This window comes from Electrophorus electricus, chromosome 1, assembly GCF_041902795.1.
Source record: "Electrophorus electricus isolate QZ-2024a chromosome 1, ASM4190279v1, whole genome shotgun sequence".
NCBI classification, from domain to species: Eukaryota; Metazoa; Chordata; class Actinopteri; order Gymnotiformes; family Gymnotidae; genus Electrophorus; species Electrophorus electricus.
The window spans coordinates 2,996,823-3,013,720 of NC_137497.1; the positions used below are offsets into that span (position 1 = coordinate 2,996,823).

At 43.5% G+C, this 16,898-nt stretch overlaps 1 protein-coding gene and 2 long non-coding RNA genes across 8 annotated transcripts in view; 1 reads left to right on the plus strand and 2 right to left on the minus strand.

The window, feature by feature from the left end:
• LOC118241338 (uncharacterized) overlaps positions 1-16,898 on the minus strand; it is a 198,880-nt gene that overhangs the window by 7,562 nt on the left and 174,420 nt on the right. The window lies entirely within an intron of this gene.
• On the plus strand, positions 34-831 carry LOC145659368 (uncharacterized). The gene is made up of 3 exons (XR_014125558.1): positions 34-165; positions 307-598; positions 708-831. It is a non-coding gene; the product is annotated as an uncharacterized LOC145659368 (long non-coding RNA).
• LOC145659348 (uncharacterized) lies at positions 5,831-6,866 on the minus strand. The gene is made up of 3 exons (XR_014125485.1): positions 6,407-6,866; positions 6,057-6,302; positions 5,831-5,937 (listed from the first exon to the last, which is right to left on the minus strand). It is a non-coding gene; the product is annotated as an uncharacterized LOC145659348 (long non-coding RNA).

Genomic DNA, 16,898 nt, shown 5'->3' on the forward strand with positions numbered 1-16,898 from the left:
TAGACAGAGAGCTGTTTGACACCAGAGTGTTGACTAGCTGATATGTTTACAAATAAATAAACCCACCAAAGTGGTGGGTAGCTAGTTAATATGTTTACAAATAAATAAACCCACCAAAGTGGTGAGTAGCTGATATGTTTACAAATAAATAAACCCAACAGAGTGGTGAGTAGCTAATATGTTTACGAATGAAACATTGGCTTGGGATTTGGTCAGCTAACGCTAGCTAACCTACGGGCTACTCTGAACACTGATGTCTGATTTATTGAATGCCTTTTTAAACTCCACTTTCTTAATCTTTTTCAGTTCCTGTATCCACCTTCTCTTCAGTAAAGGGGAATCTTCATGACGATGCTACTCTCCCCTGCACTCAGATGTGTTCTGGTCTGGTCACATGGACTGTGTTTGATAAACAACTTGACATTCTGGATCAGTGTAACCAGACATTCTGTCAGTCAAAGGAGGGATTTTACATGTCATATGATCAGTATCTGAAGGAAGCTCCTCAGCATCACTGATGTTGATTACACTAAGAGGAACTGGTACACCTGTGAGTGTGATGGTGTAGACATCTGTGATATGGGTCTATGGATAGAGGGTAAGGGTTTGTTCTCTCAGTCTTTGCTAACGAACCCTTAATGATTTAGTTTTAATAGTATGTATTACATTTGAGCCCCTTTAAAGTTACTGATGGTTTTTCTTTTCAGCATTGAGTTCTTCAGTTCAGATCAAGCCCATTGAAAATCTGGTGCTGGATTTGCCCATATCAGAGTCAGTGGAGATTATTTATAACAGCACAGGTGCAGCTGCTCCCTCTAGTGGACAAATCTGCACAGTGGCTGGACACTCACTGAAGTGTGAACCTGAATACACTCAGAGAGCGTCGCTCATCTCTGCTGTTGAGCTGAGAGGAACCGCACCATCTGATAGTGGAGTTTACATCATCAGAGACACTAAGAATGAAGAGATTATTCAAACATAAACAGTTACTGTGGAAGGTAAGTGTAGTTATTGTGATTTTAATGTTGTCTAGAATTACTTTATGTTGGGGAGGAGGGTGTGTGTAGTGTCAGTAACTTTTCATGCACATCTGTGGTTCAGTATTAGATTATAAATGCCGGGATCATGTGAACAGTGTGGACTGAGTGTAATAGTTTGAGGTCTTGGTCTTAATTGAGGTGCTGTTTATTGAAGCATATCCCCACTAAAGCATGTGATGTTCACTGGACTCTTTGAGGTGGATTCTCAGATGGACACTCTTAGATCCAGCCGTTAACGTTTTACGGCACTTTGTGTGATGCCTGCTTACTGATACCAAAACAATTATGAGTGATTGAGTGATGAGTGAGAATTCAAGTGTCTGTATTTATGAATGTATGGAAACAGGGATGTCAGGAGGGTGGCCAATCGTTACGGTGTGTGTATGTCCAGCAATGGTTGGTTCTCTGTCCTGGTCTTAACCTCCTCCCCTTCCCCTGCACTGGTGCACTCCCCCAGGGGGCTGTGGTTTCTGATAGAGAGAACACTGTAAATTCGCTGATGCTTCTCATCAGTCTGTGTGTGATTTGAGTGTAAAAGCTGATTTCTGTCTGTAAAGTGTTCTTGAGTTTGAGAAAGGTGCTAAATAAATGTAGCCGACTAATAATAATAATTGTATTTCTAGTGTGGCTTATGTGTGTTTTTAGTTTGGCCTTGTCTGCTCCTGAAGCTCAATCCCTCTACATACAACCCTCAATAAATCAACAAACACTTCACCCTCAGTATCACTGTTCAAGTATCTCAGTGCTGTAGCACCTGAAGCCCAGACCAGGTGATAACACAGGGAAGGGCAAGACACCCCATACGCCATCATAAATATAATCCCATAATCCATTATAATCCTGTTTTTAGAGGGAAACAAGGAGAGGAGTCGTGATAATGTAGTTCATGTAGTTCTCAATAACTGAATTATAAGTCCAGACTGTTGAAGAATGGCATCTTGTCATCTTAACAAACTCTGGTAGTGTAATTTATTTAAAAAAAAACAATCAGTAAACTCACGTATGGATAAACTTTATTGTGTCATGAAGGGGGTTTTCCGTGTGTGTGTGTTGCAGAAGTCCAGCTGTATCAAAGCTCCACACTGACGGTGTTGTTGGTGCTCCTGGCTCAGATGGGGGCGGAGCTTGTGGCAGCAGGTCTGGTGATTGTGCAGCTGAGGACAAAAATCAGCAGTGAATGGAGACCGTAACCATGACAACAGAGGAATTAAAATGACTGGACTAAACCACTCAGATGAAGAGCAGAGGGGATCTCCCAATAATAACCATGAGGAAGTCTGAGAGATGATAAATGATTTAGCTCTCTTGTATACATATACACACACACACACACACACACACACACACACACACACGTATGTACCCACACTACCTTTCTGTGTACCATTCAGGGGTCAGAGGTCAGTGCATGTTCAGTCATACCTGATCAGAGTTTTATCACATTAGCACTCCTGAACTCACCTGGTAGAGCAGGTACGGTAAGATACATCTCCAGAATCGTGGTCTGATCCTCAGAGAGCACACATGTCATACTGATGAATATGTATCAGTCACTATAAGACCATCTGCCCAGTACTGTAAATGTAATGGAAAGATGTTTATGTAAATATTACTATGAGAGCCTGTGATGTAATTTAATGCACATGTAAATACTTTACACAAAAGTCAAGGAAAAACAGGCAGTTTTGCTTGTAGCATCTTTACATTTTCGTTGCCAATTATCAACATTTTTTATTAAAGAGTTTCAAGGCTCAGTATCAAAATAAATGGTTCCAATGGGAGGATGGAGGGATTAATGAAAGGAGAGGAGAGAAGGAGAAGGAGTTCACAGACGAGTGCTGTTGGTGTAATATGCAGTTTGGAGCTTGAGGTCCATTGATGGGTCTCTTTGCCAAGCCTGGTGGCTGTAGCCTTCAAGTTCAGGGAGATAAAATGTCATCAGTACAAAATGCAATTTTCTGCCAGGAGTTGCTTAATGTTTATCTTTAAAAATGACAAATTTTATTTTTCGTTCTTCTGTCAGCACTACTCTGAGCCAAAGATGTTTTAAACTTTGCTCATGAATATTAATGAGGTATTTATGCTCTGTGCCTCTGTAAAGCCAACCTCTTTCCTTGCAGTGCCTTATGGGTAAAAACCGGCCATGTGTTTTATTTATTTATTTTTTAATCTCAGACATATAATGTAATGCTGTTTATTTTTACATACAAGAAGAAATCATATTTTATGGCACTTCTTTTGTTTAAATGTATTACTGTATTTTGATACCTGATGCATTGTTACCAAAATATAATCTTTTAAATACATCTATGGTCTGTTTATCTCTAATTTTCCCCTTTGAAACTGCTGATTACAGTCTGATTTGACATTTTTGATATTTTGAATAAGTAAATGTTAACATAGCACTACTGCTAATAAGTTTGAACACAAACTTATTGCAACAACAGACTCAAAATGAATACTTTGATTAATGATGATTGAGGCATTTGAAGTGTTTGATCATTTGGGGGTGTCTATGGAAATGATACCTGTAAAATAGATGTTATTTCTTAACAAATATTAGCAAGTAAAAACAACACACTAAAAGAAAAAAACATTTTGATCAGTGGATTTATGTTAAAGGACCAACTAGATAAAAGTGTAATTTTGCTCCAAGTATTGATTTAAAACTCAATGATACTATTTCAGATGCAAAGAACTTAATCACATTCATACTAGAATAATTGGATACATTTTTTCTAAGATGACTTGGAAGGCGAGGATCAGGAGTTGCGTCTGTCCGACTGGGAGGCTGATTTAAGGGGATCAATGAACTGGAGAGACTTGGTGGTGTGTATTTTTTCATTTATGTATTTATTTTCATATCTTATTTTCTTAGCTAAGTAATATATGTATGAAACTCTGGTAAAGAGTGTCTGCCAAACACTATAAATGTAATCTGTATAAGTGTGAATGTAATGTTTAGCATTGCTTCATAAAGTTGGTATTGCAAATAATTCTTGAATCACTCTCAATTAGTTACATAGCTGCTTGATGTGGAGTGTAAAGGAACCTTTGTCTTGAGAGGTCCTAAGCCAGCTGATTCTTGCTGTAGTCAATGACTAATTTATATGTCTTCTACTGTGTCAGACTGTAACACCGCCTCACCAGACCCGCACACCTTCACATACTGCTACAGTGCTCATGCAGCCTACTTCCAGGTACTCTGAAAAGTCCGTCCCTCATGATACTAGCATAGAATATCAGTAAACTGCGTGCACAATGGTTGGGGGCCAATCTTCTCTGTGGCCAGTCCAGGGCCCCGGGGCCCCTCCGGAGCCGCTTCGGCCCCCCCTTGGCCTTTCCGGAGGCGCCTGAGCCCATCCGTGCCGTCCCCGGCCTTCCCGGACGCACGGTTCACCCAGAACTCAGAATCTGCCCAAATTCCTGGCCTGGTGACCTCTGTGACCTCTCTGGCAAGGAGGCGGGACTATGGCGATAGAGGGTCGGCTGTTGTTTCGCATATTAAGTAGCCATGTGCAGTTGATCATGCATGTCAAGTAGCTGTGTTTCATGCTGTTAGACTGGCTTTCCAATATCTTCTATCTGTGTGTAATTATATTCACTTAAGATTAAGATTAAAAATTTGAAGATTAAGATTAAAAATCCAGACATTTCACAGAATGTCAGTTTCATTGGCTTCCGCATTTCTAATGGTTTTCCGCGTTTTAAAAAATATCTCCCACTAATATATATAGTTAAAATTGCATGTTCATTTAAGAATAAGATTAATAAAGTTGACTTAATTGAATGTTATTTCCTACACAGTAAACCGAACTGTTTGAATAGTTGTTTACTGTTCATGAAATAAATAATATCAATCAAAATAAGTGCATCATTTGTGAGATTTTGGTAATGAGACACAAAGTTATTTATTCACTTTCTTAAAGTAGTTTAATTCGGTGCCCATTCACTTCGTGCAACAGAATGCACAATAAATCTGTGCTCATTCACTTTGTGAAGTACAAAGCACAAGAAATCAGTGCTCGTTCATTTTTTGAAGTACAAAGCAGAATAACTGAGACTTAAAATAGAGTGCAAGTCATTGCTCATTCACGCTGTGAAGTACAAAGCAGAATAAGTCAGTGCTGCTTCACTTTGTGAAGTATAACAGTATTAAACAGTGCTGCTTCACTTTGTGAAGTATAACACAGTATTAAACAGTGCTGCTTCACTTTGTGAAGTATAACAGTATTAAACGGTGCTGCTTCACTTTGTGAAGTATAACAGTATTAAACGGTGCTGCTTCACTTTGTGAAGTATAACAGTATTAAACGGTGCTGCTTCACTTTGTGAAGTATAACAGTATTAAACAGTGCTGCTTCACTTTGTGAAGTATAACAGTATTAAACAGTGCCGCTTCACTTTGTGAAGTATAACAGTATTAAACAGTGCTGCTTCACTTTTGAAAGTACAAATGATTATGAACAACACACAGAATAAATAATTAAAATAGGAATAAATATACACACAGAATAAATAATTAAAGCAGGAATACATATAAAACTATGTACAAGTATGAACAATGGGGTGAGTGGGGTGGTCAGCAGATCACTGACCCTGTCCAGCATCCCCTCTCTTCATCTCCTCCATCCACTGCTCCACGGTCTTCCCCACTGCTGTGGTCAAACTCCTTGGTCTTGGGCTGGCCACACTGTTGGCAGTCATGGTGCTCATGCTTGCACCACTTAGCAGGGACGGCCTGTCCATCAGCAGTGGTGGTGGTGGTCACCTCAGCCTCTGCCTTTCTTGTATTCACTACTGGGAACTTGGTCTTCCGGACCAGGGCTCGCCACGGTCTCACCGGGAGGAAGAGGCTGGCCTTGGACACGCCGAGAAGCTGCCCAGACGCATCCGGCTGGATGTTCAAATCAAAGGCAGGGTGCCTGTGAGTCAGATGCTCCGGGGGCTTACTTACAAAATGCAGCACCGCCTGTTAGCCTGTATCACAGTGTCAATAAAATCCGGTAAACTCACCACTGGGTCAGTGTCTACTAATTCTCCAAAAGCTGAATACGGGTCTGGGCCATGAGACCAAGGCTGCCCAGAACTACATCCCTGATGACACCGTAGTCCCTCATGATGGCAGCCCACATGTTCCCCCTGATGCCAGCGATGGTCTGACCGGCCGGGTGAAGCCGACAAAGCACCAGGCGAACGGCCTCGACAAGGCGGCTGACGCTGGGCTACTGAACAGAACCACTGCCTTGTCCAAGGAAGCAGCTGTGAAGATACAAAAGGACAGAGGCAGACAGCATCAGTTCATGATGCAGCTACAAGTCAAACTATAGGGCTAAAAGGAAACATTGGATTACTGAGACTCTTACCACCACTGTGAGACTGTGTTCCAGCAACACCAGAGGTCTTAGAGTGGCTGCTTGTAAACCTGTGATGTGGCGGGTAAACAACACCGCCCTCGTCACTCGGGCAGTTTTTCTGTCCACCCTCTGCTGTGTCACAAAGGCCTGGTGATGCAGCTCCACCAGACTGTTGGCAGGTTGACTACGTGATGGTAGCCCTACATGAAAAGGCCCTACAGCTGGTGACTGTCCGTGGTGACACCTGCCGCGAACTCTCTCATGAAGTGCCACACGTCCAGCCTGCGACCAGCTGATCCATTCGTGGAACAGGCCGCTGCCTTGCTCTTGCCCACACTGGACCAGCGGTCACGGTCCACGTACAGGAGACAGGCACGCGCAAAACACACACACATCCAACAGACAGACACATGCCTAACACACAAACAATACAACAGACAGACACACAAAACACACACATCCAACAGACAGACACATTCAAAACACACACATCCAACACACGTGCAGAACACACACAGATAAAACAGACAAGCACGTGCAAAACACACACACACACACCTCCAACAGACAAGCACGTGCAAAACACACAAACACACACACACACACACACACACAACAGACAGGCACACAAAACACACACACAATGCAACAGACAGACAAGCACAAAACACACACATCCAACAAACAGGCAAGCATAAAAAACACACACACACACACACACACACACACACAACTGACCGACATGTGCAAAACATACACACAAACAAAACTGGCAGGCACATTCAAAACAAACACATCCAACAGACACACACACACAAAACACACACACAATACAACAAACAGGCACGCGCAAAACACACAATCATACAACAGACAGGCACGTGCAAATCACACACACACACACACATAACAGGCAGGCACTCGAAAAACACACACAAACAGACAACAGACAAGCACGCGCAAAACACACACACAGAACAGACAAGCACCCGCAAAACACACACAAACACACACACACACACAAAAGACAGGCACGCATAAAAAACACACACATACACACAGATCCAACAAACAGACATGTGCAAAACACACACATGCAACATACACACACAAAACATGCACATTCAACAAATAGACACACACATCCAACAGACAGGCACGTGCAAAACACACACACACACAATACAAGAGACAGCCACGTGCAAAACACACACACACACACACACACACACACACACAACAAACAGGCACGCACAAAACACACACACACACACGCACACACAACAGACAGGCACGCCCAAAACACACAATCATACAACAGACAGGCATGCACAAAACACATACACACACACACACAACAGATAGGCACGCGCAAAACACATATATACACACACACTATATACATGCACGTGTAAAACACACACACACACACAACAGACAGGCATGTGCACAACACACACATCCAACAGATAGGCACACATAAACACACACACATCCAGCAAACAGACATGTTCAAAACACACACATGCAACAGACACACAAGACATGCACATTCAACAGATAGACACACACATCCAACAGACAGGCACGCGCAAAACACACACACACACACACACACACACACTACAAACAGGAACGTGCAACACACACACACACACACACACACAATATAACAGACAGGCATGTGCAAAACACACATCCACCAAACAAGCATGCGCAAAACATACAAACACATACACACACACACACAACAGGCAGGCACATGCAAAACACACACACACATACACACACATCCAACAGACAGGCATGTGCAAAACACTCACATGCAACAGACACACACAAAACATGCACATTCAACAGATAGACACACACATCCAAAAGACAAGCATGTGCAAAACACACACACACACACACACACAGACACACACACAACAGACAGGGACGCACAAAACACACACACAATAGACAGGCACGTGAAAAACACAAACAGACACAAACACACACAACAGACAGGCACGCACAAAACACACAACCATACAACAGACAGGCACGCACAAAACACATACACACACACACGCACACACAACAAATAGGCACGGGCAAAACACATACATACACACACACACTATATACAGGCACGTGTAAAACACACACACACACACACAACAGACAGGCATGTTCACAACACACACATCCAACAGATAGGCACGCATAAACACACACACATCCAACAAACAGACATGTGCAAAACACACACATGCAACAGACACACAAGACATGCACATTCAACAGATAGACACACACATCCAACAGACAGGCACGTGCAAAACACACACACACAATACAAGAGACAGCCACGCGCAAAACACACACACACACACACAAACACAACAAACAGGCATGCGCAAAACACACACACACACACTACAAACAGGAACGTGCAACACACACACACACACACACAATATAACAGACAGACATGTGCAAAACACACATCCAACATACAGGCATGCGCAAAACACACAAACACATAAACACACACACACAACAGGCAGGCATGTGCAAAACACTCACATGCAACAGACACACACACAAAACATGCACATTCAACAGATAGACACACACATCCAACAGACAGGCGCTCAAAACACACAATCCTACAACAGACAGGCAAGTGCAAATCACACACATACACACATAACAGGCAGGCACTCGCAAAACACACACAAACACACAACAGACAAACACGTGCAAAACACACATACACACACATGCACAAAACACATACACGCACACACTCACGCACAAAACACATACACACACACACTCACACGCACACACAACAGACAGGCACGCACAAAACACACACACACACACACACTACAAACAGGAACGTGCAACACACACACACACAAAATATAACAGAATGGCATGTGCAAAACACACATCCAACAGACAGGCATGCACAAAGCACACATACACACACACTCACACGCACAAAACACATACACACACACTCACATGCACACACAACAGACAGGCACGCTCAAAACACACACACTACAAACAGGAACGTGCAACACACACACACACACACACACACACACACACAAACACACAATATAACAGACAGGCATGTGCAAAACACACATCCAACAGACAGGCAAGTGCAAAACACACACACACACACAACAGACAGGCACACGCAAAACACACACAATACAACAGACAGGCATATGCACAACACACACATCCAACGGACAGGCACACACAAAACACACACAATACAACAGACAGGCATGTGCACAACACACACATCCAACAAACAGGCATGTGCAAAACACTCACATGCAACAGACACACACAAAACATGCACATTCAACAGATAGACACACACATCCAACAGACAGGCATGTGCAAAACACACACACACACACACAATAGACAGGGACGCACAAAACACACACACAAAAGACAGGCACGTGAAAAACACACACAGACACACACACATCCAACAGACAGGCACATACAAAACACACATCCAACAGACAGGCACGTGCAAAACACATACACACACACACGCACACACAACAGATAGGCACGCGCAAAACACATACATACAGACAAACACTATATACAGGCACGTGTAAAACACACACACACACAAACATCCAACAGACAGGCACATGCAAAACACACAAACACACACACACAAACACAGCAGACAGGCATGTGCACAAGACACACATTCAACAGACAGGCGTGTGCAAAACACAGACATGCAACAGACACACACAAAACATGCACATTCAACAGATAGACACACACATCCAACAGACAGGCATGTGCACACGCACACACACACGCACACACAAATACACACACACAAACAGGTACGTGCAAAACACACACACACACATAACAGGCAGGCACGCGCAAAACACACACACACATAAAACAGCCAAGCATGTGCAAAACACAAACACACACAACAGACAAGCACGCGCAAAACACACACACACACACACACACACACATAACAGGCAGGCACGCGCAAAACACACACTCACACACCTTGACACACACAACCATTTCACTGCGAGTTATACTGTGTATGACTATGTATGTGACAACTTAACCTAACTGGAAACACACACAACAGACAGGCACTTGCAAAACACACAAACACACACACACACACACACACACACACACACAAAACAAACACGCATGTGCAAAACACACAAACACACACACACAAAATAACAGACAGGCACGTGAAAAACACACACACACACACACATCCAACAGACAGGCACGTGCAACACACACACACACACATGCACACACAACAGACAGGCATGTGCACAACACACACATCCAACAGACAGGCATGTGCAAAACACACACACACACACACACAACAGACAGGCACACACAAAACACACAAAATACAACAGACAGGTGCATGCAAAACACACAAACACACACACAACAGACAGGCACACGCTAAACACACAATACAACAGACAGGCATGTGCACAACACACACATCCAACAGACAGGCATGTGCAAAACATTCACATGCAACAGACACACACAAAACATGCACATTCAACAGATAGACACACACATCCAACAGACAGGCACGCGCAAAACAAACAATCATACAACAGACAGGCAAGTGCAAATCACACACACACACATAACAGGCAGGCACATGCAAATCACACACACACACACACACACACACACACATAACAGGCAGGCACTTGCAAAACACACACAAATACACAACAGACAAGCACGCGCAAAACACACACACTCACACGCACAAAACACACACACACACACAAACTACAAACAGGAACGTGCAACACACACACACACACACACACACACACAATATAACAGACAGGCATGTGCAAAACACACATCCAACAAACAGACATGTGCAAAACACTCACATGCAACAGACACACACAAAACATGCACATTCAACAGATAGACACACACATCCAACAGACAGGCACATGCAAAACACACACACAATACAAGAGACAGCCACGCGCAAAACACACACACACACACACACACACACAACAGACAGGGATGCACAAAACACACACACAATAGACAGGCACGTGAAAAACACACACAGACACACACACACAACAGACAGGCACATGCAAAACACACATCCAACAGACAGGCACGTGCAAAACACACACACACACACACACACGCACACACAACAGACAGGCATGTGCACAACACATACATCCAACAGACAGGCATGTGCAAAACACTCACATGCAACAGACACACACAAAACATGCACATTCAACAGACAGGCGCGCAAAACACACACACACATCCAACAGACAGGCAAGTGCAAATCACACACACACACACACATAACAGGCAGGCACTCGCAAAACACACACAAACACAGAACAGACAAGCACGCGCAAAACACAAATACACACACACTCATACGCACAAAACACATACACACACACACTCACACGCACACACAACAGACAGGTACGCACAAAACACACACACACACACAGACTACAAACAGGAACGTGCAACACACAAACACACACACACAATATAACAGACAGGCATGTGCAAAACACACACACAATACAAGAGACAGGCACACGCAAAACACACACAGACACACACACACACACACAACAAACAGGCACGTGCAAAACACACACACACACACACACAACAGACAGGCATATGCACAACACACACATCCAACACACATGCATGTGCAAAACACTCACATGCAACAGACACACACAAAACATGCACATTCAACAGATAGACACACACATCCAACAGACAGGCACGTGCAAAACACACACAATACAAGAGACAGCCACGCGCAAAACACACAAAGACACACACACACACACACAACAAACAGGCACGTGCAAAACACACACACATACACACAACAAACAGGCATGCGCAAAACACACACACACACACACAAAACAGACAGGCACGTGCAAAACACACACACACACAACAGACAGACAAATGCAAAACACACACAATACAACAAACAGGCATGCGGAAAACACACACACACACACACACACTACAAATAGGAATGTGCAACACACACACACACACACACACACACACACAACAAACAGGCACGTGCAAAACACACACACACACACACTACAAACAGGAACGTGCAACACACACACACACACACACAATATAACAGACAGGCACGTGCAAAACACACACACACAATACAAGAGACAGCCACGTGCAAAACACACACATACAACAAACAGGCACGCGGAAAACACACACACACACACACACAGACTACAAACAGGAACGTGCAACACACAAACACACACACACAATATAACAGACAGGCATGTGTAAAACACACATCCAACAGACAGGCATGCGCAAAACACACACACACACACACACAACAGACAGGCACACGCAAAACACACACACACACACACAACAGACAGGCACACGCAAAACACACACAATACAACAGACAGGCATGTGCACAACACACACATCCAACAAACAGGCATGTGCAAAACACTCACATGCAAAAGACACACACAAAACATGCACATTCAACAGATAGACACACACATCCAACAGACAGGCATGTGCAAAACACACACACACACAACAGACAGGGACGCACAAAACGCACACACAAAAGACAGGCACGTGAAAAACACACACACACACAACCATACAACAGACAGGTACGCACAAAACACCTACACACACACGCACACACAACAGATAGGCACTCGCAAAACACATACATACACACACACACTATATACAGGCACGTGTAAAACACACACACACACACAACAGACAGGCATGTGCACAACACACACAACCAACAGATAGGCACGCATAAAACACACACACATCCAACAAACAGACATGTTCAAAACACACACATGCAACAGACACACAAGACATGCACATTCAACAGATAGACACACACATCCAACAGACAGGCACGTGCAAAACACACACACAATACAAGAGACAGGCACACGCAAAACACACACAGACACACACACACACACACAACAAACAGGCACGTGCAAAACACACACACACACACACACAACAGACAGGCATATGCACAACACACACATCCAACACACATGCATGTGCAAAACACTCACATGCAACAGACACACACAAAACATGCACATTCAACAGATAGACACACACATCCAACAGACAGGCACGTGCAAAACACACACAATACAAGAGACAGCCACGCGCAAAACACACAAAGACACACACACACACACACAACAAACAGGCACGTGCAAAACACACACACATACACACAACAAACAGGCATGCGCAAAACACACACACACACACACAAAACAGACAGGCACGTGCAAAACACACACACACACAACAGACAGACAAATGCAAAACACACACAATACAACAAACAGGCATGCGGAAAACACACACACACACACACACACTACAAATAGGAATGTGCAACACACACACACACACACACACACACACACACACAACAAACAGGCACGTGCAAAACACACACACACACACACTACAAACAGGAACGTGCAACACACACACACACACACACAATATAACAGACAGGCACGTGCAAAACACACACACACAATACAAGAGACAGCCACGTGCAAAACACACACATACAACAAACAGGCACGCGGAAAACACACACACACACACACACACACTACAAACAGGAACGTGCAACACACACACACACACACAACAAACAGGCACGTGCAAAACACACACACACACACACACACACCAGACAGACATGTGCAAAACACAGACACACACAAAACACACACATCCAACAGACAGACATGTGCAAAACACACACACGCACACACACACACACACATAACAGACAGACACATGCAAAGCACACACACAATACAAAAGACAGAGAAGCACAAAACACACGTATCCAACAGACAGGCACACATAAAACACACACACACACACACACACACACACACACACACAACAGACAGACATGTGCAAAACAAACACATCCAACAGACAGACACGCGCAAAACACACACAAAGACACACACAACAGACAGGCATGTGCACAACACATACATCCAACAGACAGGCATGTGCAAAACACTCACATGCAACAGACACATGCAACAGACACAAACTACAAACAGGAACGTGCAACACACACACACTCACACAATATAACAGACAGGCATGTGCAAAACACACACACACATACACACTACAAACAGGAACGGCCAAAACACACACACACACACACACAATATAACAGACAGGCATGTGCACAACACACACATCCAACAGACAGGCACGCGCAAAACACACACATCCAACAGACAGGCACGCGCAAAACACACACACACAAACACACACACACACAACAAATAGGCACGTGCAAAACACACAAACACACACACACACACCAGACAGACATGTGCAAAACACAGACACACACAAAACACACACATCCAACAGACAGACATGTGCAAAACACACACACGCACACACACACACACACACAACAGACAGACACATGCAAAGCACACACACAATACAAAAGACAGACAAGCACAAAACACACGTATCCAACAGACAGGCACACATAAAACACACACACACACACACACACACACACACACACAACAGACAGACATGTGCAAAACAAACACATCCAACAGACAGACACGCGCAAAACACACACAAAGACACACACAACAAACAGGCACATGCAAAAAACACACACACACACAATACAACAGACACGCATGTCCAAAACACACAAACACAGACACACACACACACACATGGGCAAAACACACACTTCCAACAGACACGCGCAAAACACGCACACAATACAACAGACAGACAAGCATAAAACATACACACACACACAAACACAACTGGCAGGCACATTCAAAACATACACATCCAACAGACACACACAAAACACACACATCCAACAGACAGACATGCGCAAAACATACACATACAGACAGACATGTGCCAAGCACACACACAATACAACAGACAGACACACAAAGCAAACATGCAATACAACAGGCACATTCAAAACACACACGAACACACACACACACACAATACAATAGACAGACGGGCAAAACACACACATCCAACAGACAGGCATGTGCAAAACAAACACACACAATATAACAGACAGGCATGTGCAAAACACACAAACACACACACACACACAACAGACAGACGTGCAAAACAAACACATCCAACAGACGGACACACAAAACAAACATGTAATACAACAGACAGGCACATTCAAAACACACACATCCAACAGACAGACACGTGCAGAACACACACACACACACAAAACAGACAGGTACGTGCAAAACACACACACACATACACACACACACACACACACACACACACACACACACACACACACACACACATACACACACACACACATATCCAACAAACACATTCAACAGACCATTTATCAGACCTGTTATCAGACCTGTTATTAGACCTGTCATTAGACGTTATCAGACCTGTTATTAGACCAGTTATCAGACCTGTCATTAGACCAGTTATCAGACCTGTTATCAGACCTGTTATCAGACCTGTTATCTAACCTGTCATTAGACCAGTTATCAGACCTGTTATCAGACCTGTCATTAGACCCGTTATCAGAGCAGTTATCAGACCTGTTATTAGACCTGTCATTAGACGTTATCAGACCTGTTATTAGACCAGTTATCAGACCTGTCATTAGACCAGTTATCAGACCTGTTATCAGACCTGTTATCAGACCTGTTATCTAACCTGTCATTAGACCAGTTATCAGACCTGTTATCAGACCTGTCATTAGACCCGTTATCAGAGCAGTTATCAGACCTGTTCTTAGACCAGTTCTTAGACCTGTTATTAGATCAGTTATCAGACGTCCTCCATGTGGTCAAATCCATCACTCTCCTACAGAAAAACACTCCTCCCTACGTGATGGCGCTGGTCTCAGCCCAGTCCCAACCTCAAATACACCTTCCTTCAAGTCTCATGGAAGACGAGCGTCAAGACACTTCTGACCATCTCCCAGATGGAGGGACGAACTAACACTCTCTCTTGCTGACTTCAAACGCAGACTGAAGACTTGTTTACTTGTGGAGTATTTTAAGAGTATTTATGTGAGGAGTATTTAAGAGTATTTACTTGTGGAGTATTTTGAGAGTATTTACGTGTGGAGTATTTTAAGAGTATTTACTTGTGGAGTATTTTAAGAGTATTTATTTGTGGAGTATTTTGACCACTAATCGTTCACTTATGGAAAGATCATTGTAATGGTCCAGTGGTACAGACACATGGCTACACTCCAAGTGGATACAAAAGAAAAGGTGTTTATTGGCTCCCAGTACAA